The 22,653-nt window shown below is 44.4% G+C and overlaps 1 long non-coding RNA gene across 2 annotated transcripts in view; it reads right to left on the bottom strand.

Moving 5' to 3' along the window:
* The window catches only part of LOC116662026, a 118,682-nt gene extending 96,764 nt beyond the window's left edge, over nt 1-21,918 (bottom strand). Inside the window, exons 1-2 of one of the 2 annotated variants that reach the window (XR_004318005.1) lie at nt 21,811-21,918; nt 1,214-1,314 (exon numbers count right to left, since the gene is read on the bottom strand). This is a non-coding gene — a long non-coding RNA (uncharacterized LOC116662026). Of the gene's footprint in view, nt 1-1,213; nt 1,315-3,157; nt 3,277-21,810 lie in introns of those variants that run through there. The other variant, XR_004318006.1, reaches the window with a different exon arrangement.
* Nucleotides 21,919-22,653: the final 735 nt, after the last annotated feature.

Raw genomic sequence — 22,653 nt, 5'->3', positions numbered from 1 at the left:
GGGTTTGGGCACACTGAATTGGGAGTGAAAGTAGGAACTCCAAATGTGGATATCCTGCTGAAAGTTTGAAACATAGGGCTAAATAGTTGGGCCTAGGTTTCAGATTTGAGTGACACTAGCCTATAAGTGAAGGTGGATACCAGCAAATGATGAATAATTCATCTTCAAAGAGGATAGTAAAAGAAGACCCTAGGACGGAGGCCAGGAGTCATGGGCAGTGCCTGTAGCTGTGAAAGGAGAAAGGGGACCCACTAAAAGAGCAAGAGCAGAGCGAAAGCCTCAGAGAAAAGTGGTATGGATGTCAAAGCAGGGGAGACTGGTCAAGTCTTTCTAATGAAATGGGGTCAAGGAGACTGAAGACCACAAAAAATGAATCCTGTGTATGTTTAGGTGACCGTTGGTGACTTTTAGGAGAATAAAATAGAGGATAATGGTTTTCCCCTTTCCCTTAAGGGAAGGCATAGTAAAACTATGGGAGGAATCTACAATGAAACTCATACCAGTTGGTTTGGCACCATACAAAAAGCAAATAGGCTGATTTTCTCCAAGAGTGTAAGGATGGGGAGGGAAAGAATTGGAGGCATCTTCAAATGTCTATAAATCAGCCTTAGGAATGTCTTCTTTTAAGGAAAATAGTACCCAAACTCAAAGACTATACAAAGAGATTCTAGCTTTCCATATATCATCCATGGAGGTGTCACCCTACAATTCTGGAACCATTGTCAAAAAGACTGGCTGAGACAAGTGTGATTTGTAGAGTCTAAGTTTCTGTGAAACATTTAGTCAAGCAGTTTGGTAACAGTCGAGTCAGTGGACATGCCCTTATTGCTCACGGGGATGCCCCTGGGGCTTCCTTCACTGCAGTTAATTTCTAGGACATGGCGCCACAAAATATTAGCATGTCCCTTCGTGTTAATGGCAAATGGCAAGAGGCTCTCATAATTTAGATATTTTTATGGCTGTTCTGAGGAAGCTAATTTTGTCTAACAAAACCCCATTAAGTTTTAGCTCTATCCTTTTCCCTTCCTCCAACTCCCAGAACTGGGACTTATATGTTAATTGCAACCAGTCTATGCTAATTAGGTTTCATGTCTGTTTCTTAAAGAGACAGATGCCACTGGGCCCTGCCCCAGTCATCACTCCCTCCCATCTCCATAGCCAGCTTTTCAGAGGTTAAACTCCAGACTGAGTAAAGAATTCACGTAAGACTCACACTTGAAGTTGGAAGGCAGAGGGGTCCGTGTTTCCATATTCCTCACAACTTCCTTTGAAGACGAAATGCTTCTTTTCCATGAAATTCTATGCGTAGCATTTCTAATTGAGAAACAAATCAAAACACTATTAGATTCCTTAACTACACACAAAACTCAACAAAATACCCCCAAGGCCTACTATAACCATTGCTTTGAACAGAACACCCTCAATCCTGAAGCTTTCATCTGCTGTGACAAGCTCAGGCTCATCACTAAAGGCTGAATAAGGATTTGTGAGAACTGCTCAAGCAAAAGAGCAACTTTCTATATTAATGCTTGATTCTATTCATTGAATGAGTGCTTTATAGGAGCCCAATTAGGCATTTGAGAGGATAAAAAGGTGGGTAAGACAAAGATCCTACTCCAAAAAAGTCTCCAGTCTAGTGGGAAGACATAATAACACTATTAGTTAAGTTACCTACTATTTATCAAACACTACTATGAGTTCAGTTTACATACATTATCACATTTTAATCATCACGAAAATAAAATGAAGTAGATATTTATCTGTCCATGATACAGATGGGAAAATTGAGGTTTAGAGAGGCATAATATATCAGTTACCTAGGACCACAAATAATGCTGTTCAACCAACCACCACAAAACACAGTGGCATACTATAATAAGCCTTATTTTTATTGAGCATGGGTCTGTGGGTCTGCCTGGGAAGCTCTGCTTCAAGATGTGTGTCATCCTGGCTTGGCTGCAGGTTGAGTTCAAGTCTGTTCCTGTGTATTTCATTCCCTTTGGAACCAACAGCTAACCTGGGGTATGTTCTGCTCATGGGATGGTAGAATCACAAGGAGACAACTAGAAACACACAATAGGCTCAGAACTCACACACTGTTTCCCTCATATTCTATTAACCAATTCAAGCCACATTGCAAGACTAACATCAGTGGTCAGGTAAGTATTTTATGCTCAACCAAGTAAGAGAAACTGCAAAGTCACATAGAAAAGGCTGTGTGTGTAATTCTAACAAAGGGAGGTTGCAAAAAACAAAAAACAGTGATCAAATCTGCACACACAGATAGAAGGTGGTAGAACTGGGCTTCAAACTCAGAGTGATCAGGCTCTAAAGCCCATCCTTCAAATCGTTCTGTTGCATGCAAACATCTAACAATAATAAAGTCAGGCAGCGGCAAATGAATAGTAATGACGTGTTCTGATTAGGGGATTGGATCAGGCTTCCCAGAGAAGATACCTAGGCGTGAAGATGAAGAGGATTTTTGATAGGCAGAGACAAAGGTTAGGGCATTGCTGCTGGAGGAAACAGCATGAGGAGGGATGGAAGGACGTGATGTGATCACGAGACTGGAGTATAGAGTTCCCAGGGGTGAGAGGGAGTGGTGAGAGCTGCGGATGGGAAGTTAGGATGCGATCAGAATGGAGTTCTGAGCACGGATGTGACAGGATCAGATGTGGAATCTCTTGGGCCAGCTCTTCTCAAACTTTATCGCACATCTGAATCCCCTGGGGGATCCTGTTAAAATTCAGATTCTGATTCAGGAAGTCTTGGGTGGGGGGCCTGAGATTCTGCATTTCTAATAAGCTCTCTGGTGATGGCAATGCTGCTATTTCACACTCTGAGTTGCAAGGCTCTGAGCAAACAGCCTGCTAGCCATTCAAGGTCAGGGATTATGTTTTCCCTCTCTTTGTTTCCACACAATGTCTCACACGTTAGCTTATACATAACAGACCCACCAGCGGGGTTGGAAGTTGCTGCTGCTGCTCCTGCCTTCCCTTCCTTCTAATCAGCTTCCTCACCCTCCCCCAAGGCTTCCCCACTCTGCAGTAAAAAGTCAAGGCTCTCCAACACCAACTGCATTAGCTACCCGCATACCTATGCTCTAGCCCATTTTCTCTTTAGAAAGGGAGAAAAACAAAGTGCTACAAAAAGCCACCTTATATTACTGGAGGTCTATGCAGATTCATTAGAGCTTTGGGGAAGCCATCAGAAGTTGATTGTGCTTGAAGGGGTTGCTCGTCTCCTCCCATTTCCTAATTTGATTTCACGGCTCTGCAACGAAGTCAGAATTAGAGCCACATTAAAGTCGGGAAGAGACAGAAAAAACTCCACCACCAATCAAGTTCTGAAACTTGCAAGGTGCCTTCTCCCAGTCTCCCCAAGGAATTACTCATTTTACTAGGATGAAGGTGACCTCAAGAGGGACCCTGGGCTGAAAACTCATGGCTTTTGTGGTTACTCACACAGCAGAGAGAGGGTGGATGACAGAGAAGTCTCACATTTGTGGATAATGGATCTGGAAAAAGGAGGGAGTGGAATTCTGGAAGTCCTACTTTGGTTAGGAATAGGTGGCTTTTGCAGGCACCACGTGTATGGCACTGGGGCTTATGCCTCAGGATGTCCTGACCCAACTGCCTGTCCTTGAACTTATGGATGTTTTTGAGTTTAATGGTCACAGAGTCTTTCCTTTAAATTAAGACAACGTTCAGGTGCCCATCGCAGATGTTGCTGATGGACACTCACTCCTACGGATGTAGGTGTTTACAGTGAATGAATACCTGCTAAGGATTCTGGCCCTGGGAGCATGTTTGGGACTCTAAGAAGGCAAACTGAAATTTACACCCTAGGAAGCAGCCCTTAACCAATGAGTTGGTGGATGCATACATCGGCTTCCTCATCTCTTGGTTGGGATAACTCTAGGGCATATTCTGCTATTGCCCCCAAAGGTCCCCAGCTGGACTGAGCTCCAATGGGGAGCCCACAGAGGTCACTTGCTCAATAACACACTTTGTATTGGTGTCTTTTCTTTCCCCACATCACTTCTTCATTCCTCTAATCAGGGTTTCCTAGGATTTACTTTTAAATAAACTCCTTGCACTGAAATCTTTGTCTTAGGATCTGCTTCTGGGAGGACCTAAGCTAAACAGTGCCCTAAACTTCCTCCGTTAAAATGTCACCACTCCAGGGTGGCAAGGATTCAGGGGTTCAGGAATGAGCGGGGCTTTATAAATGAACATGCGATGAGTGAAATGTGGGAGATGACCTCAGGATAATTCCCTGAACAAGGATGGGAGTTGGGGGGGGGGGTGTTGGGGGATGTGGTAACTAGGTGCAGGAGGTGCAACACGAGTCGCTGACTGTCAAGTGGAAAGGTGCCAGCTCCTGTGTCATCACAGCTCTGCTTGGAGCTTATCCTATTCTTGGGTTTTCATTGCAAAAAGGGAAAGATTAATGGGTTCCCTTAAGACAGAGGGTTTGAGTTTTGCCTCGCCTCTTCCTGGGCATATATCCTGGTCATTTTGTTTTTCAAAACTATGATGTCCTTGGATGTAACTGGAGATACTAACACCCACTGAACCAAGCTGCAGTGAGCTTGGGGTAAAGAACCCTCAGGTTCTGCTGGTCTGGGTACAAACCTCAGTTTTGCCTTTTACTTGCTGGCTGACCTTGCACCAGTTACCCAACATCTCTGAGACCGTGTCTTTATAAAATTGAGAAATAACATTAATTTGAATCACATGACACTGCCTATATTTGATATTCTGAGCTACAGAAACCGCAATTTCTTGTGGTTCAACCTAAGACCTAACTTGTGGGGTTTATATGAGTTCTTAAATTAGTAACCAAATGGCATCTAGTGCGCTGACATGCACATCGTAGGCATCCAATGTACCATTATAGCTGCTATGGCTATTATTATTCAGATAACATCTTACAAAGATCATGCTGTAAAAAATGTAAAACTCTACTCAGATTTTGACTAAATACTGACAATAAAATCCCACTGCTCAAGGACCCTATTCACCTGTCTTAACACCAACCAAGACCAAAACAAAGCAACAGTCACTGGACATCCAGATGCTGGGAGAACATACCAGGCTTTGCATGTTTCCGAGCTCCCTGTAGAACACAATTTTTTTTTTGTTTGTATTTCCAAACGTCATAATGAAACCATTGTGAATAAAAGAATAAGAGGTGATTTCAGCTTCCATCTTTTGTGAGGCTCAGGTTTAAAAAATAAAGAAGGGCCCAGCAAAATTAACTTTATCATTTTAAGAAACAACCATTGAAACAGCCGCTGTGAATATATTCATTATTATACAATGCCGAGCGCTGTGCACCAGTGCGCGCGGCATCTGTCTGCTCACTAATTCTCCCGTTATTATTACCCGCTGAAAGGGCAGGCGGGAGAGAAATCCAGGCAATCTTGCTCAGCAGAGGTTTGCAGTTTCACCGAGCACTCAAAACTCCCCCAAACGTGCTCCTTGAGCATTTGGCTTGCTAATCTTGTTGACATGACAGAAAAAAAAAATCGAAAATAGCTAATGGCCTTAATTTTCTTATACCTGACAGCTAACCGATTCATCCCTTCCCAGTTACTCATCTGATTTCCCCACTTCTCTCTCTCTCACACACACACACACGTGCACACACACCACACATACTCGTTTTCCAAACCAGCCGTGTGCGTGTGCGTGTGCGTGTGTGTGTGTGTGAGAGAGAGAGAGAGAGAGAGAGATGGGGCTTAATTTTATTTCTTTGCTTATCAGGAAAGTCACAAATCACAGATGCAAAGAGGCTACTCAGATGGCAAGCTGGGAGGGACAAACAGAATGGTCTCATCCAAGTCCTCTGGCAAGTAGGCCTAGTCAGGACAGCATGTGGTATAGATCACTCAAGGTGACCACTGGGAATAAGACAGAGAAATAGCAGAGTCAGACCTGCGAGGCAGATCTGGTGAGTGGTAGGCTGTGGGACCTGGTGGTGACAGCTGCCCTTGCAGACTGTTTCCAGGAAAACGAGAAGCCCAGGGAAGGCAGAGCGTTCTGGGAAGGGCACCAGGTAGTGGGCAGTGGCAGGATCCAGGATCACGGGGAGCCCCTAGAAAGGAATTTGATGAAAAGGCATCTAGAATGTGTGGCTTCTCTTTCCTTCCCCTCCCCTGGTTCCTGTTGTTGGTTTAAACTCTTTCAACTGGACCCAGGGCTGTACTTGTGAACATGAAAAGTACAAGAGCAGCGCTGCTGTAGCTGCGCCAAATGAAATTGAACTACCCTTTGTGTGCGCGCGCTTGTGTGCATGTGCGTGCTTGTGTGTGTGTGTGTGTGTGTGTGTGTGTGTGTGTGTGTGTGTGTTAGGGGTGGGATGGTTCTGCATTTTAAAGGGATGGATTAATGGGTAAATGGCTATTCTATGCTTTAAAGGGCCAGCTGTTCAGCGGTTAGTATTACAAGATTTATCTCTTGGAATGGTTTTTTTAAATCACCACCCCCCCCCCTTCCCCAGCTGTAGGCTTGTTGTTATGGGAGAAGAAAAACATTGTCTGGGTGGAGGAAAAGCACCCAAGTGTGTAACTTAGACACTTCCTGTACAGCAGACGCCTGGACGATGCCTCCCTCTAAGGGGTTTCTCTAAATTTCTTCAGCTTCCCAGATTACCTAGATAACATGGATTCTCCTCAAAAACCTCAGAGCCTCCTGGGCTAGGGCCTGGAAACCAGGGTCCTATTTTCATTTATATCTGTATTACCTCCACCCTTCTGTCCCAGGCTTGAAGCAGTCCTGTTAACTTCGGTGGCTCCCCCACCCCCCATCTCCCGTCCTCAATTCTGTCCTCTGCCTCCTACTTCCTTCTCCTGCCAAGAACCTTCCACCTCTACCTCTCCACAGGACGTTCCTTCAGCTCGAATGCTTTTTGCCTTCCTCTCAAGATGTCTATGTATGCCCTTTGAATAATAGCCAGAAGCCCTTTTCCTCCAAAAGAGACTTCCTTCCCTCCCTCCCCTGAGCTCCAATGGCTCTAAGCACAAGGGGTCCCCGGAGATGCCGTGCCGCTGTGCAGGTCTCCATTCTTTCCTCCTGCCCTCCTTCCTGAAGACAGGGTCCTCATCCTTGTTTTATTTCTTGCCCTCTTTTGCCTACAGCCTGACTCCAGCTGGGGAGTTGGGTGCCCAGGGACTCCCCGCGATCGATGATAGCAGACTGAGGGGCAGCTGCAAAACAACTGGAACAAATCAAACCAAGGCCAAACGTTAACTGCCTCTGGCAACTTCTCCTCTTGGGCCTCTCTCACAGGCCCCAGAAAGGCTAAAGGTTCAGGTCATAAAATCCAAACTCCCAGACCCACAAATCATCGTTTCCAGCCTGAAGGAGACACCCAAACCAGCCAAGGTCCTCCTGGACACACATTAGTCATTGGAGCGGCCCTCCTCTCCCCACCTCAGGGCCTTTCTCTTCCACTCCCCTCTGATTGTCCCAGGAGTGATGGTCAAATAAATGGTCCAGAAGGTTCTAAGAGAGACCTGGGTCTTCCCTGGAATTGAGGGTTACTGGCAGCTAATGCCAGACTCCTGTCCCAGGGGAGCTGAGGATGGGTTTCAGCCCCTGAGGCAGAGGCCAGGAGGCCTTCCATGCCCACCATCCACATCCTGCTGTGAGCAGATGCAGCCTGAGCCACCACCTGCCCACCCATGTCCCTAAGGGAATTTACCCTCCCAGAAGAAGCCACCTGAAGCCTGCTCTTTCAAAAGGCTTGTGTTTTCCTCTTCAGTAAAAACCCATATTCAAACATGGGACATGATATCACAGACACATTATGAATGGATCCTCATCTTAGCAAAATATCCACTAAAGGGCTCTTTTGGGTTACGAGATACCCCACTTTGGCCAATGAGAAGGCAATAGAAGGTAGAAGTTGAGACCATTGACAGGAAGAGCTGACAGCTTTAGGCTCATTTCTAACACTGCCACTGACTAGCTGTGTGACCATAAGCAAGTACCTCACCTCTCTGTGCCTCAGTTTCTGCATCTGTTAAATGGGGGCAATAACCACAACAACCTCATAAGGTTGATTTGAGGACCAAGCAAGATAATCCAGGCAGGGCATTCGGCACAGTGCTTGGCACAGAGTAAACCCGCAAAAAGGTTAGTTGTTACCTGAATTGTGATTGTTAAAACCAACGATCAATCTACACTCACGTTGGTGAGTAAACAAAGTCAGACAGGCTGAAACCTTCACACTTTTAGAAAGAACTGATTTAGCCTGGAAAGACGCTGAGCAAATGGTTCATTTCAACATTTTGTCATGTTGGACATCTTCTACCTCCAAACCTCCTTTTAACTTTGGTGATTAAAAACAACCAGAATAGCAGGCAAAGTACTAGTCCCTTACATATTGTCCATTTGTGGGGAAAGAAAATTAAAGAATTAGATTGGAAATCCGAGGTTTTTTTTTCTTGATCTATTTCATTTCCATTTCCTGATTTCCCCTGGGACACCACCCTCCTCTCACTCTTAGTCCTGTGATGTGGGCAGGGTTATACAGTGGTGTGCTGGAGACCACTTCTACTAGTTCTGCTCGGGATCATGCCATCTCTTCCCAATTCCATATTCAATGGGCATCATGATCACAGCTTGAAATCAGCCATGGGGAGAGTATTTATACCACTGACCTTGGCAAACCCTACAAAAAACAATCTCCTTCCTCTCACCCCAGAGCCGGTTGTTAAACATTTACCAGCCATCCCCCAGCTTACACCCCATTGCACAGACACATGGTCCATGAATGGCCAATAAGCATATTTCAACTTCCTGGATTCAGTGACAGGTTCAGAGATGGATGTATGTCCAGAGCCAGACCAATGACATGCAATCTTGAGATGTTTGTTGGAAAAATTTGGAGAAAAAGTTCTTTTTAGTGGGAATGTAACAATTCAACTGGTAGTGTCAAATTTAACACTACATGGAGGTGGTCCCGCCTGAAAGAAGGAAAGAACAAGATACCAAGTGCTGGTGACTAGGCCAGACTAACCCTTAGATTTAAAAGGAAAATGACCTGATAAATTCTCCCTTCCTTTTTCTTGATAAGTCAGTTTGAGTTCGAGTTCTGTCACATGCAACCAAGAGTCCCCACTAACAGAGAGGTGTTACCTGTTACCTAGTGTCCAGGTTTTATCTATTTGTGGTAGATAGTTTAATGGCTACAAATTCCTCCTCTCTCAGTATGCACACTCCTTTGCAATGTGATTTTGCAGCTTCTTCCTTTAGGAAGTGGAGTCTATTTCCCCCTCCCTGGAATCTGAGCCGGCCTGGTGACTTGTCTTGGCCAACAGAATGTAGCAGCAGTGATGCTGCACAACTTCTGAAGCTAAGCCTCTGGAGACATCTTGGCTTCCACCTCCACTCTCTTGGAACCCTGAGACACTATGCTCTGATACCATCATCCATGTCAGATGAAGGACCACATAGAAAGGGATGTTCAGTTGTCCCAGCTGTCCCCACTGAGCTCATCCCCCAGCCAACCCTCTAGCTGAATGCAGCCCATTGAGTGAGCCCAGGCGAGACCAACAAAGAACTTGCAGCTAACACGCAGAATCAAGAGAAATAACAAATCATCGTTTTGAGCCACCCAGCATTGGGGTAGTTGTTATATAGCAAAAGGTACTTAATGCTTTCTAGTATCCAAATTTAATTTATCTTATGTTTGGGAAGAGAGTTGGAGCTCTGGAGCCAGAAAATTGGACTTGAGCCCGAGTTCCATTGCTTAGTAATTGTGTGCCCTTGGGACAGTTGTTTAATTTCTCCAGGCTTTAGTTTTCCCATCTGTCAAGTGGGGATAATAATAGCAGCTATCTCATAGGGTTGTCATGAGGATTAAGTAAGCCAAAAGCTTATTCTATGCCCAGTACTTGGCATAAGCAGCACTCAGTAAGTGTTAGCTACTGTAACTATTAGTATTAGCACCTAAGCTATGTGATAGAAATCTAAACTCTTTGTTGAATCCAAGAACAGTGATTTTGACTACAGTACACCTGAAACTAACACAATATTGCATATCAACTATACTTCAATTAAAAAGAGAGAGATGAGGTCATTAGAGTGGGCTTTAACAAAATGTGACTGGTGTCCAGATAAAAAGGGGAAATTTGCACAGATGCATAGGGAGAATGCTGTGTGAAGACACAGAAAGAAGACAGCCATGTGAAGATTAATACAGAGACAGAGTGATGCAGCCACAAGCCAAGGAATGCCTGGAACCACCAGAAGCTAAAAGAGGCAAGGAAGGATCCTTCCCCAGAGTCTTTGGAGAGAGCATTGGCCTTTTAACACCCTGATTTCAGACATCTGGCATCCAGAACTGTGAGACAATCAAATTTCTTGTTTTTAGCCATCCAGTTTACAGCACTTTGTTACAGCAACCCTCAGAAAGTAATTCAGTGATGCAGCCACTGACAGAGCTGTCCTTAGGGATCTGAACTGAGCAGCTTGAGAAGATGGTCACCAGGGACGACCCTGCCTTAAGTCAAGAGTATGATCACTCAGCTCAGAGTGCTGTGGGTGGAATGGAATATAGAGGGCAAGAATCGAAGTCGAGGGACAGTTTGGAGGCCTCTGTAGCAGTCATGGATTCATGAGACAATGAGGAGGTAAAATGGACAGAATTTAATGATTTATACGGCAGAAGAAGATGATGCAGATTTCAAGGCTGAGCCCCAGTTTCAGTTGAGGACTTAGTGATCTCAAAGGTAAAGAGGGCCATGTGGATTTTTTTCTGCCCAATCTCACCAAAGAAGTTAATTGTATTCTCAAAACTCTTTGGGCTTTTCTCTCTCATTTGATGGCTAATTTAAAAATGAAAAATGTTTTCTCATTAGAGAAGGCATTACTCACAGGGAATGACAAGTAGAGAAAACAACTAAGGTCAGATCAGCTTCTCCCTCTCTCTGCAACCCTCTCCCTCAGCTTGTATTTCTCAAAGGAGGCCAGTCAGGGTGAGTATGAGGCAGAATTCTAAGAAGATCCCCAATGACCAATGCCCCTGTGTAATCCCCTCCCTTTGAGTGTGGGTGGATCTGACTTAATCAGGTGAGCTGTTTAAAGAGGGTCTAGCAGTTAGAGATGGAAGAAGCCAGACAGATTCTGCAGCTGGCCTTGAAGAAGCAAGCCATCACCAGGCTTACAGCTGCAAGGAACTAAATTCACCCAACGACCACATGAGCTTGGAAGAAGCCCCTGAGCCTCAGATGAGACCCTCCGCCCCAGTCAACCTCTTGACTACAGCCTTGTGAGCCCCTGAGCAGAGGACTCAGTCAAGCTGTTCAGACTCCCAACACATGGAAACTGTCAGATAACAAATAGGTGTTGTTTAAAGCCTCTAAATGCGTGGGAATTTGTTATGCAGCAGTAGATAACTAACACAGTGGTGATCCTGACTTCCTCCAGCCAGGCTGCCAAGTGGATTCAGCCCTTCCTTATCTTCTTCCCGTCACATTACTCCCATCCATGAAATGTGCTAGATCTGGTTGAGGTGTTCCGGTGATAACAACAGCAGATGTTGGAATGTTTAGCTGAAGGCAGTGAAAGCCTAATTAAGGCCCCAGTGGAATTCCTTTCCTCTAGGACGAAGGTGAACTTTTCCGTGCCTCCGGCTTCTGCTGGCAAGCGTGGGTTTGGGTGTTGGGGACGGGTGTTGGGAGGCAAAGATCACAAATGAGAGAAGGGGCTGGCCATTCTGGGTCCTACAAGATGAGAGAGAAAAATGGTTCCCTCTTCCGATGGAAGTAACTTCCAGCTGTGGACTTTGTGGCTTCCACAGTCAAACAGGGAAGCTTTATTAAAGCACCAGTGGGCCCGAGAGTCTGGCATGACTGTGTGGGGGAGGCCATACTCCACACGCGGAGCTCAAATTGGGGGCTCTGTCAAACTCCCCTGGTCTCTTGGTCTGTTTTTTCAGAAAGCAGAGCCTGAAACAGAATGCAGGTAGTTTCTTTTAGAGGTCATCCCAGGAATCAGGAGTGAAGAAGCAGGAAGAGTGAGACAGGGAAGGAGAGCAAGCCCATACGTGAGTGCATCATTGAGGTGTCATCGTCATCAGGATTTTGATGGTGCAGGCACTTCTGTGAAGCCTACAGATTGCATTCTGGAGGAGTCCAGTGAGAGCTTGGTGACTGGACATTTATCCACTGACTTCTGCCCTCAAGGTGTTAACCCCCCCACACTTCCAAGCTATTCCTCCATGTTTCCACAGCTTCTAAAGTAGAAAAGTGGAGAGACACATGAAGTGGGAGGGAGCCTGCAATAACAGGAACTGGCCTCCAGAGTCTCACAGAAATCAGAGGTGTGCCACGGGGACGTGGGACAGGGCACAGAAAGCATCTGCTCCATCTGAGACAGTGAGGGAGACCCTGGCAGCTGAGCACAGCTCCCCCGACAATCTAGTTAGTGAAAGATCTAGACTCTTCCCTCTCCTCTCCATGCAGATATGCACAAAGTCGCATACAAAATTCACAGTTTCAGGCATTTCACAGACTTCACCTCTGAGCCCCTTCAGGGACTACCAAGTTTCAAAATCCTTAATCTAGAAGAAGAGTAGGATTTATTTCCATGCTTCACTGCTAGCTGGGCTAGCTTGATGCCTTCAAATTCTGACAGACTTCTCTGTGGAGGCCAGCAGGCATTTTTGCCTCTGGGAAAGTCAGACTCCACGGAGAAGGTGCTCCCAGCATAGTGCATGGTCCCTTCAGCCCAGAGAGAATGCCCATTGAGACCAGAGAAATCATCTTGCCATGTTTCTTAGAGGTGGAGAGCTAGACAGCTCTAGTAGGAAGTAGAATCCAGATCAGGTGGCTCAAGAGACTTGAATGGAAGGAAAATTCACAGAGATGCGGAGAGGGCTACAGGAACCAACAAGGAATCCTGAGACATCCAGAGCCTAACAGCAAGAAGCAGGAAACAAGAAGAAGGGAAATAATTAGAGTTATTTGACCCTAGTAGGACTGGGAGCCATGAAGGAAGAGCCTTAGAAAAGGGGCAAACCAACAGGAGCTTGTATTGTTTCCTATGGATACTGTAACCAATTAACCACAACTTAGTGGCTTAAAACAACCCAAATTCACTATCTTACAGTTCTGGAGTCTGACATGAGTCTTATTAGGCTAAAATCAAGGTATCAGAAGGGCTGTTTCCTCTGAAGGCTCCAGGGGACAATCTGTTTCTTCACTTTTTCCAGCTACTAGAGGCCACCCACATTTCCTGGCCCACAGGATCACTCTCCTTGCTCTACATCCTTCCCCTCCTCCCCATGTACATATGTACAAAATTGCATGAAAATTCACACTCCCTGCATCACACTGAGGTTGGAAGCCCCATAAAAGAAAAGAAGACCGGCAGGACCCCCAGGCAGGGCCACTACTCTCCTGCCAGGACCATCCGGTTCCCTGGCCCAGAGGCTCTATCTCACTTTTTGCCTCTGAAACAGCTTACTTCTAGAAAAGTGTAACTTACCCCTAAAATTCTATTGGTTCCCTGAGCTCACTCCTGATTGATTATTTCCTTCACTCCTGACTGGTCCATTTCCCTAACTTCTGATTGGTCCATTTGTAGTACTTCATTTGCATGGAGCTCACTCCTGATTGGTTCTTCCTCTCACTCCTGATTGGTCCATTTCCCTCACTCCTGATTGGTTACTTCTATCTCTCCTGATTGGTCCATTTCTACAAAACTTGTTCCTAATTAGTCAACTTTTGTTATACCTTATTTGCATATGATGTTGCAAAGTGTAAACTGGCAGCCTATAAAAGCCTATGTAAACCTACAGACGGGGTCCAGAGCTTGAAGTGTTAACTCCTCTGGGCCCGCTGGTGTAATAAGCCTGAGTTCTCCAACTCTCCAAGTGCTGCTTGGTCTCCTGCCTGGATCCAGGTTGCTGTCACAACTGAGCTGTAACACCGAACTGTAACACCGAGCTATAACACTGAGCTGTAACACGTTTTTCTGCAACAACGCCTTGCATCATTCCAATCTCTGTTTCCATCCTCACATCCACTACTGATTCTGATCCTCCTACCTTCCCTTCAAGGACCCTTGGGGTTATATTGGGCCCACCCAGATAATCCAGGATAATCACCCATTGCAACATCCTTCATTTAACCACAGCTACAAAGATCCTTTCTTTTGCCAATCTAAGTTAGTAGGTTCGGGGAGCAACATTATTTTGCCTACCACAGAGCAACAGTTGAATGACACAGCCTCTGCCAAAGACACGGAATCAAACAGGGAGAAGGGACCCTGAACGTTCGTTCCTCCCATGCTCCAGATCTCCTGCCAGTGCTTCCCACTGTCAGAATATAATCAGAAACCAGCTGGCAAAGGAGCAAGATGATGCAGTCTCCCAAGGTGAGAAGAGTGGAAAATGGATGGGTGTTGGGTTAGGTGAGGTGAAGATGGAGAATAATTAGACAGTGACTATGGCTTATTGCGGATGAGATTCACTCTGGAAATTCCAACCCAGGGTCTACTCAGGTAAATAAATACTTTGGGGACTCCTATCTCAGTTCCTATGTCTGCTTCCTTGATGAAGGCCAGCCAGGACAATAATCCTGACTTCCTTCAGACAAAATCAGCAGTGGATTAAAATCCTCCAACTAGTGTTCACTTATTTTAATGGAGGTCCTGGGGATTGAACCCAGGACCTTGTGCATGCTAAGCATGAGTTCTACCACTGAATTATACCCATTCCCCAGTTTCCACTTTTGATACCAATCCTTCTGTGTTTCAGAGTTCAGCTTGAATCTCAGCTTCTCTGGGGATCCATCTTTCAGCCAACAATGATCTATTCTTGCATTTGATGAGCCATTCATTTATTCAACCAACATGTACTGATCATTTGCTCTCATACTAAGCACTGTGCTAGGCACTTGGGAGTACAGCATTGAATGGCACACAGTCCCTGTCCCTAAGAAACCTGCAATCAATAAGGAAGAAAGAACATAAATGGTCCTCAGAGAAGGCTGAATGGAAGAAACAGTACAAGAGGGAGACCCCAAAGAATCTGTTGAATTTGAATGACAAAAATCAAAGTAAAGAATATCCTTGGGTGAAGATATATCATATGTAAAGGGACAGGGTTGTGAAAAGTTTTTGGGTATTCAGGGATGAGTGAGTAGTTTAAAGAGGTTGGAACCCAAAGACTGGGAAATTGGTCTGAAAATGCAGGCTGGGGCCAGATGGAAGAGGACTTTGCATGCAAGCTAAGAGCTTAGGATGGTTTTCCTATCTGTAATAATACGTTTTTAAGCAGGACTGTTGCATGATTAGATGTTCATTTTATCAAGCTAAGGCAGGGAAACCAGGTACAAGGCTGTTGAAGAAGTGTTGGTCAGTTGGTTTCAAAGTGTATCCCGAGAAGCCAAGATTTCACATGACAGTAGATTTAGCATAGGAGGGTATGTGGGACACCATCACCTTTATCCAGAGCAACAGCTTCCATCCAAGCTTCCAGTTTAACATCTTGGGTTTTTGTGCAAAATTTCATTTGATGGCAGTGTTTTACTCCAAGATTGGTTAGATCCCACTGTGATTGGAGAGATGGGATGAGAATCCTAGCTAAAGTGGCTAGTGAGGTTGACAAGCAACTTGGAGGCCAGCTCCAAGTTCCTCTTCTGAGGTCAGCTGGTGGCAAACTAGACATGGGGGAATGAAAACAAGAAGTTGAACATGATAGGGGTCTCTGGCCCTGGTTGGCTTTGGGGCAAGAAGTTTGTTTAATCTAGCATTGGGATTCCATAGGGCTGGATATTGTGAAATACATCTTATGCTTTTGGCTCATTGAAGGTCAAAGGGCCTGTCGCCTTGTGGAAGTGCCTTGGTGCGATGGAAGTTAGATCATTCGTTCATTCATTCATTCCATAAACATACTTTGAGCAATGTTAGGCGCTGACTCAAAAATAGGTCAGACACAGTCCCTGCTCTAAACAGCCTGGGTTGTTATGGTCTGTAGCAAGGAAGCAAGCAGGGGAGGGAGGCTATGAGTGCCTCTGAAAGGAACTGCAGCCACAGACAGCCTGGTTGCTAGGGGCGAGGCCACCCACTCCTCATTGCGTGGGGTTCCCAGTCTTCCCCATTCCCACCACTGTGACAGTGGCGGGTCTCAGCCTCCCATCACAATGAGGAGGGCTGGGAAGAAGCCAGGCCCGGTCTCTGCCCCAGGCGGGGAATGTACTTGCTCAGCTGGGACTCACACCCAAGACAATCGTGGGCTTGTGGGAGCCTGGCGAGGAGACTCAAGAACTGTTTCTTTTCTTTCCATTTAGCCTTTGAGAGCCACTCTAAAAATGTTGTTTTCTACTTAATGAGAGTTCTCAAACTAGTCCATATTGGAGAAAGTAGAAAAGAGGGAGAATCAAATGTGTAGATTTTTGTTATGGTCCCAGACAACTGATGAGAATGGCCTCAAATTTTAAAGTAACACAATCGAAATTGCTGATGCTCAGTCAGATGGAAGATCCCGGGCCGAGTGAGAAGGGCTATTTAGCAAACTAAGCAAAGGGTTTGTAAGCTGCAGGCCAAGAGTCTTACAAAGAGCCCACAAAAATTGCACAATTAAGCGCCCCCTCCTCTTTTCACCACACATCTCTTCACACCATGAATAATTTGAAGGCTGCATGCTTTTGGATTGCCCTGGTGAAGATTTCGTTTCCAGCTCAAGAAAATCTATGTCAGAAAATTGTCCTTCAGCGTTCTCAGAGGATCCATTTAAAAGATTGCTACCAAAAGAGCCCAATTTTGGTTTTTCAAAATATATGCGCAAATGGACACCAAAAAAAGATGGGAGTGATGTAATCAAAATACTCTAAATTGTAATCTATGGATTGAGGGATTATAAGGATTTCTATTTCCTTCTTCGAGCTTTTTAATTTTCTTGCCAATTACCTTTTTTTTGTGATTATAAGAAATGGTGTTTTTTAAAAGAATCCCTATGAAAATCAGTTTCCTTATCTGTAAAAAGGAGATAATCATGCCTCACATAAGATTCACGAACATCTGATGACAATGTGTATACTGATCTTGTCATAGACCCTAAAACAGGGGAGACATCCAATGAACTGGTACTGGTGCTGGGGAAGCATCAATCTATGTTACGTGTTTTTAAATTACCTTTTTTTTTTTTTAAGGAAAGCAACAAGCACAAGTTTTACACCAATGTGTCAGGACAATTTATTAAGATATTAATTTTCAGTTTGACCTTGCTGCTCTAGGTATTTTTCCTTCTCCAGTTCCCCCCACCCCAGGAAGAATAGACAGGTGCTCCTTTGCCTCAGGGGCTCTGTGCGGAATGGTTGAAAATTGAGTATACTGGTCCCAGGACATGGAATAGGAAATGTTACTCCAGTCTGTTGTTTTACAGAAACCTACAGCCACTGAAAAGAACTGCCCTGGACAAAGTGTGCATCTGTGCATGTGAGGAAGGGGGAGGGGGGATGGGCGTGAGGAAATGGGGGAGAATATTAGAGGTCAAAGGTTTTAAGAAGGCAAAATCCCCCTTAGGAAGGAAGAGGGTTAGAGACTGTTGGGGACTCGCTGATGAAAGGGACTGGCTTCTTGCAGGTCCTGCTAGCAGAAGGGCACTCAAGCCCTGTTCCCACACACACAGTGACTGAGTAGAGTCAGATCCTCCAACTGAAGGGCTCTGGGATGGCAAGTATGATGATGTCTGTCCAGCATAGACCATGTGATTGGATGCATGTGATAGTTTGAGCTTCAGCTCTAGGGCCAACTGTTGCCTGTTGTAGACCCCCCCACTCCAGGAGTACTCAGCAAACATTAGATCAAAAAGGTCACCTTCCAAGGGTGGCTCCTTCAAGCACATCATTAGTGTTCCAATCAACACTTGAGGCTTTCCTAATTAGTATATAGTGAGGATCAGAAATGGGTTTTCCTTGGTGGACTTAGTGACTTGTGAGACAGAAGGAGGGTTGCCAGAAATGGGCTGTCTTCTTACCTGTAGCAGATGCTGCTGGCCTGCCACCTGTGGTCCCCTCGCCCATGCACTTTGGGCATGCCAGCCCACTGCCAAGTGCCAGCAGCTGTACTGCCTGGCCTATGAGCTTGCTTTTGTCACTGAAGTCTACTTTGTTGCCTGTGTGTCTGACCACAAGTGCCAGGAAATTAATGCCTCTTGAGTAGCCCTCAGCTGATAATTAACCAGAGTTGGTGTCTAAACACCCCAGCTCCCTTGCCCCTCAGATGTGATAACTTTGAGTCCTGTGTTCTACACTGGCTCCAAGTATTCTTCCTACAGATTTAACCTCTAGTTACCTACAATGCTAATGGGCTTGACAACATACCTTTTACCAGCTGGCCTTTCTTCCTGAGGTTCACTTATCCATTCTCCTACTGGTGGTTCCTTCACCTCCTAAATGGACTACTTGGCTCATGGGAGAACCCAAATGGAAGTATGAACAGGCCATAAGAAGCTAGAAAGGCCTGTAGCCCACCTTCACTGTCAGCTCTACACTCAAGCTCTAAATGATCTTGTATTCAACCTTGAACAGGAAAGATTCCATTGCATCATTCAAGAATCCTGCCTCTGGTTTTGAGATTTGCCTCTAGTAAAGCTTTTGAGCAAAGTGGTGTTTGGAGCACTGAAAAGGAGAGAGACCCAGGGCTTCCAAGCCCACAGGTTGTATGAATTGTTCCTGTGCTTTCCTTTTAAAAAAGTTAATAAATGTCTATGTCCATGCAAGTGACAGAATTTTTTTTAAAGACTTGCATTCTGTTCACAAGATTATAGGAAGAGTAGCTAATGTTGCCTTGTCTCAAAGTTTCTCTTGGCTACAATTGCCTACCAAAAAGAACCAAAGAGCTATACATTTTGGCATAGATTGCTTTGAAATTTCAGGGAAACAAGCTACTGAACAGCAAGATATACATATATAAGTGGTGACTACTGAGTACTAAACACACCCCTTCCTTCCTCAAATGTCATCTGTATAAAGTACTCAAACCTTTCACACAGCCTTGGGAAGGGGCATGTAGAATTAATAGTAGCTGAGATTGAATTTCTCACCAGCTCAGATCAGATTGAGTTGAATTTAGTAAAATAAAGATACATTTCACTTCTTGTATCCAGATTTGTAAACTGAAACTCATACTTACACACATTAAAATTTTGTATTGCCCAAGTTTTTCTGCAATTAACCAAACCTATACTGTGTCCTGAGTCACCGAACTTTTTAACAGGTCCATTGATTTATTCTCAATTTTTTCCTACCTCCATCACCTCTAGACCAAGTAGTCTGTCATCTCTGTCTGGGACCCTGCCACATCTTCTAACCGGTTCTTCTTACCACTCATTCTTGCAACCCTCCATCCCATAATCTATTCTCCTCACTTAAACCAGAGTGAGCTTTCAAAATCCCAGCTCTGAGCACATGACACCCCTGTTAGTCAGTTTGGGCTGCTAAAACAGAATATTGAGTGGCTTATAAACAACAGACATTTATTTCTATTAGTTCTGGAGGCTGAAGGTCCAAGATCAAGCTGCTGGCAGGTTTACCGTGTTACCTGGTTCACAGATCACCTTTTTACTGTGTCCTCACATGTGGAAGGGGCAAGGGAGTTCTCTCAAGCTTCTTTTATAAGGGCACTAATCCCATTCACAAGGGCTCCACTCTCATGAACTAGTCAGCTACCAAAGGTCTTACCTCTTAATATAATCCCCTTGGGGTTAAGATTTCAACGTATGAAATTTTGGAGGACATAAACATTCAGCCTATAGAATCTTCTAATATCTTCTCATTTCTATAAGGGAAATCCTTATAACCAAAGCCTATGAGATGCTTTACGATGTGGCTCCCACTGACCTCTCTTGGGCATCTCTCAGCACTCCACTTGGGCCCTCTCTGGGCCCTAGATACATCATCTACCCTCCACACCCAGATGTGGCATAGATGTTCCAGCTTCTGGATTTTTGCCTGAGCTAGTCTGCCTGTGTGCCTATCTGAAACAACCTCACCTGCCTTGCACACCCCTTTTATCTAGTTACTCATATTCTTCCTTCAGTTATCAGTCCAAAGTCTCTGCGTAAGGGAAACTATCCCTGGGACATCACCAACTGCAGCTTGAATCAGGACTCTGGGTCACCATGGTGGGATGAAAAATGGCCCCTTGAAAGATACCCACATCTTAATTCCTGGAGTTTGTAAATGTTACCTCTTTTGGCAAAGATTTTGCAGTTGTGGTTAAATTTAGGATGTTGAGATGGGGAGCTTTTTCTGGATTATCCAGGTGAGCCCTAAATGCAATCACAAATGTCCTTATAAGAGAGAGCCAGAGGGAGATTTGATATACACACAGAGAAGGCAATGTGAAGGCAGAACAGAGAGATTTGAAGATGTTGGCCTTGAAGACTGGAGTGATGTGGCCACAAGTTAAGGAGTGCCAACATCCACCAAAGGCTGGAAGAGACAATAAATGGATTCTCCCCTAGATCCTCCAGAGGGAACACGGCCCAGGGATATGGATTTTGTGCTTTTAGACTCCAGAACTGAAAGAGAATAAATTTCTGGGGTTTTTTCTTTTCTTCTGAGCCACCAATTTTGTGGTAATTTGTTACAGCAGTCTCAGGAAACTGATACATTCACATAGCAGGCATCACAGTTTGTTATTATATATTGGTGCTGTTATTTGCTTGATGTCTGTCTATGCCCCAAACTAAGGGTTCTTAACCTAGGACCTATGGACTACAGAATCCAGGAAGTTTATTAATTTGGGTAAGAAAAAGTTCACATATTTCTTTTCACTAAATTTTACTAAAATTTAGCTTTTCCTTCTATTAGGTATGTAGACAATAAACCACAGTAGTATTTATAGTCACAGTATATACCTGTGACTTTCTCACCAACAAAAATCACAGCTATATTCATAATACAGTTTTTGCTAGCATCTCAACATATTATATTGACTCATCACTACCTCAAAACTTATTAGACTCATCACTGTATCTCATTATTTCATGCATCCATAAAGAAATATATATATCGTTATATTACAAATGTGTTTTTAAATATTTTGGTAACTACTGCAATACAGTTTCCTTTGTGAGCCTATGTGTTTTATGTACTTAAAAATCATTATTCTGAGCAAGGGTCCACAGACCTCAGCAGATGTGAAAGATCTGTGGCACAAAAAAGATTAAGACCTCTGCATTGAACTCCATCTCCAGAAAGATGGAAATCATATATGTTTTGCTCACCGTCACATCCTGAGCGTCTAGAAGAGGACCTGCTCTGTTGAAGGGGCTTGATTAACATTTATTGGATAAATAAATGAATTAGTGAATAAATCATTGACAACTTGTAAAAACAGGACATAGAAAGGAAATTCAACACCAAGAACTGGTCTTTCTACCAAGAAGCCAACACACAGGGAAGAACAATCTAGAGCTCCCACCAAGGGACTGGCTTAGTACTTTAGCCAGAAGCATAGAACAGTTTTCTTGTTTTGAAGAAATTTATCCTCTTTGACCACACCAGTAATTTCTTATGGACTTGGGAAAGGAAGAGAAACAGTATCCTAGTCAGCCAGTGTTCTAATTATCTATGGCTGTGTAACAAACCAGCCCAAACTTTGTGGCATAGACCACAACCATTTTGTTGTGCCCATGGATTCTCTGGGTTAAGATTTCAAACAGGGCATAGCAGGAGTGGCTTGTTCCTGCTCTACCAGGTCCGTATTCCACAATGTGGGTGAATCCATGATTGGAGTCTGGAATCAACTGGAGATTTCTTCACTTATATGCAATGCATGGTACCTGAGCTGAGATGATTCCAAGGCTGGGCTTCTCTGGGATGGTTGACCAAAGCATCTACATATGGCCTTTCCTTGTAGCTTGGGCTTCTCTCAGCATGACAGGTGAGTTCTGAGAGGGAGCATCAAGAGAGAGTATTTAGAGAGTAAGCATTTCAAGAGCCATAGAAAAAGCTGTATGGCATTTTATGACCCAGTCTCAGAAGTCACATACATAACATACTTCTACCATACTCTGTTGGGTAAAGCAGTCACAAGCCTGCCCAGATTCAAGGGGAGGGGACCTAGACTCCCATCTCTAAGTAAGAGGAGTGTCAAAGAATTTAAAGCTTTTTTTTTTTTCAACCACCACAGCCAGGATGGGGTGAGAGGTGTCAAAGGTAAATCATCCATGTATTTGAAATCCTATAGGAACTTCCCTTGAATGAGCCGAACCTTCATCGAATGCAGATGAAGCTCCGGATGTTTGATATCGACTCAGTTCAGGAATGATTCATGTGATTGTTGCTGCCACATCCAGAGGATGAAATGGAAGGGAAGACAGCTGAAATATTAATCTATGGAGGCCTGTCTTTTCATGGGGTCTTATAAATTATACAAAGCGAGTCACTGGTTCTAAGTGGATTAGCTGCCCATCATGTAGGCAAGGTCATGGGCCGTGCTCTAGTTAAGGAAGATTGTTTCCCTCCAGTTTAAATGATAATATACCTAGAAAAACTTTGAACTCAAATGCAAGTAGGCAAGCTAAGCTGAAATTTCTTATCATGAAACCAAATAAATTACCTCTCTTTGAGGCAGAGCAATAGTTTCTTAAATTCCAAAGGAAGGAAGAAGGAAGCGAAAAATA

This window comes from Camelus ferus, chromosome X (genome assembly GCF_009834535.1).
Source record: "Camelus ferus isolate YT-003-E chromosome X, BCGSAC_Cfer_1.0, whole genome shotgun sequence".
Classification (NCBI taxonomy): Eukaryota; Metazoa; Chordata; class Mammalia; order Artiodactyla; family Camelidae; genus Camelus; species Camelus ferus.
Note: the sequence above shows the minus strand (reverse complement) of the source record. Positions and strands in the feature narration are given on the sequence as shown.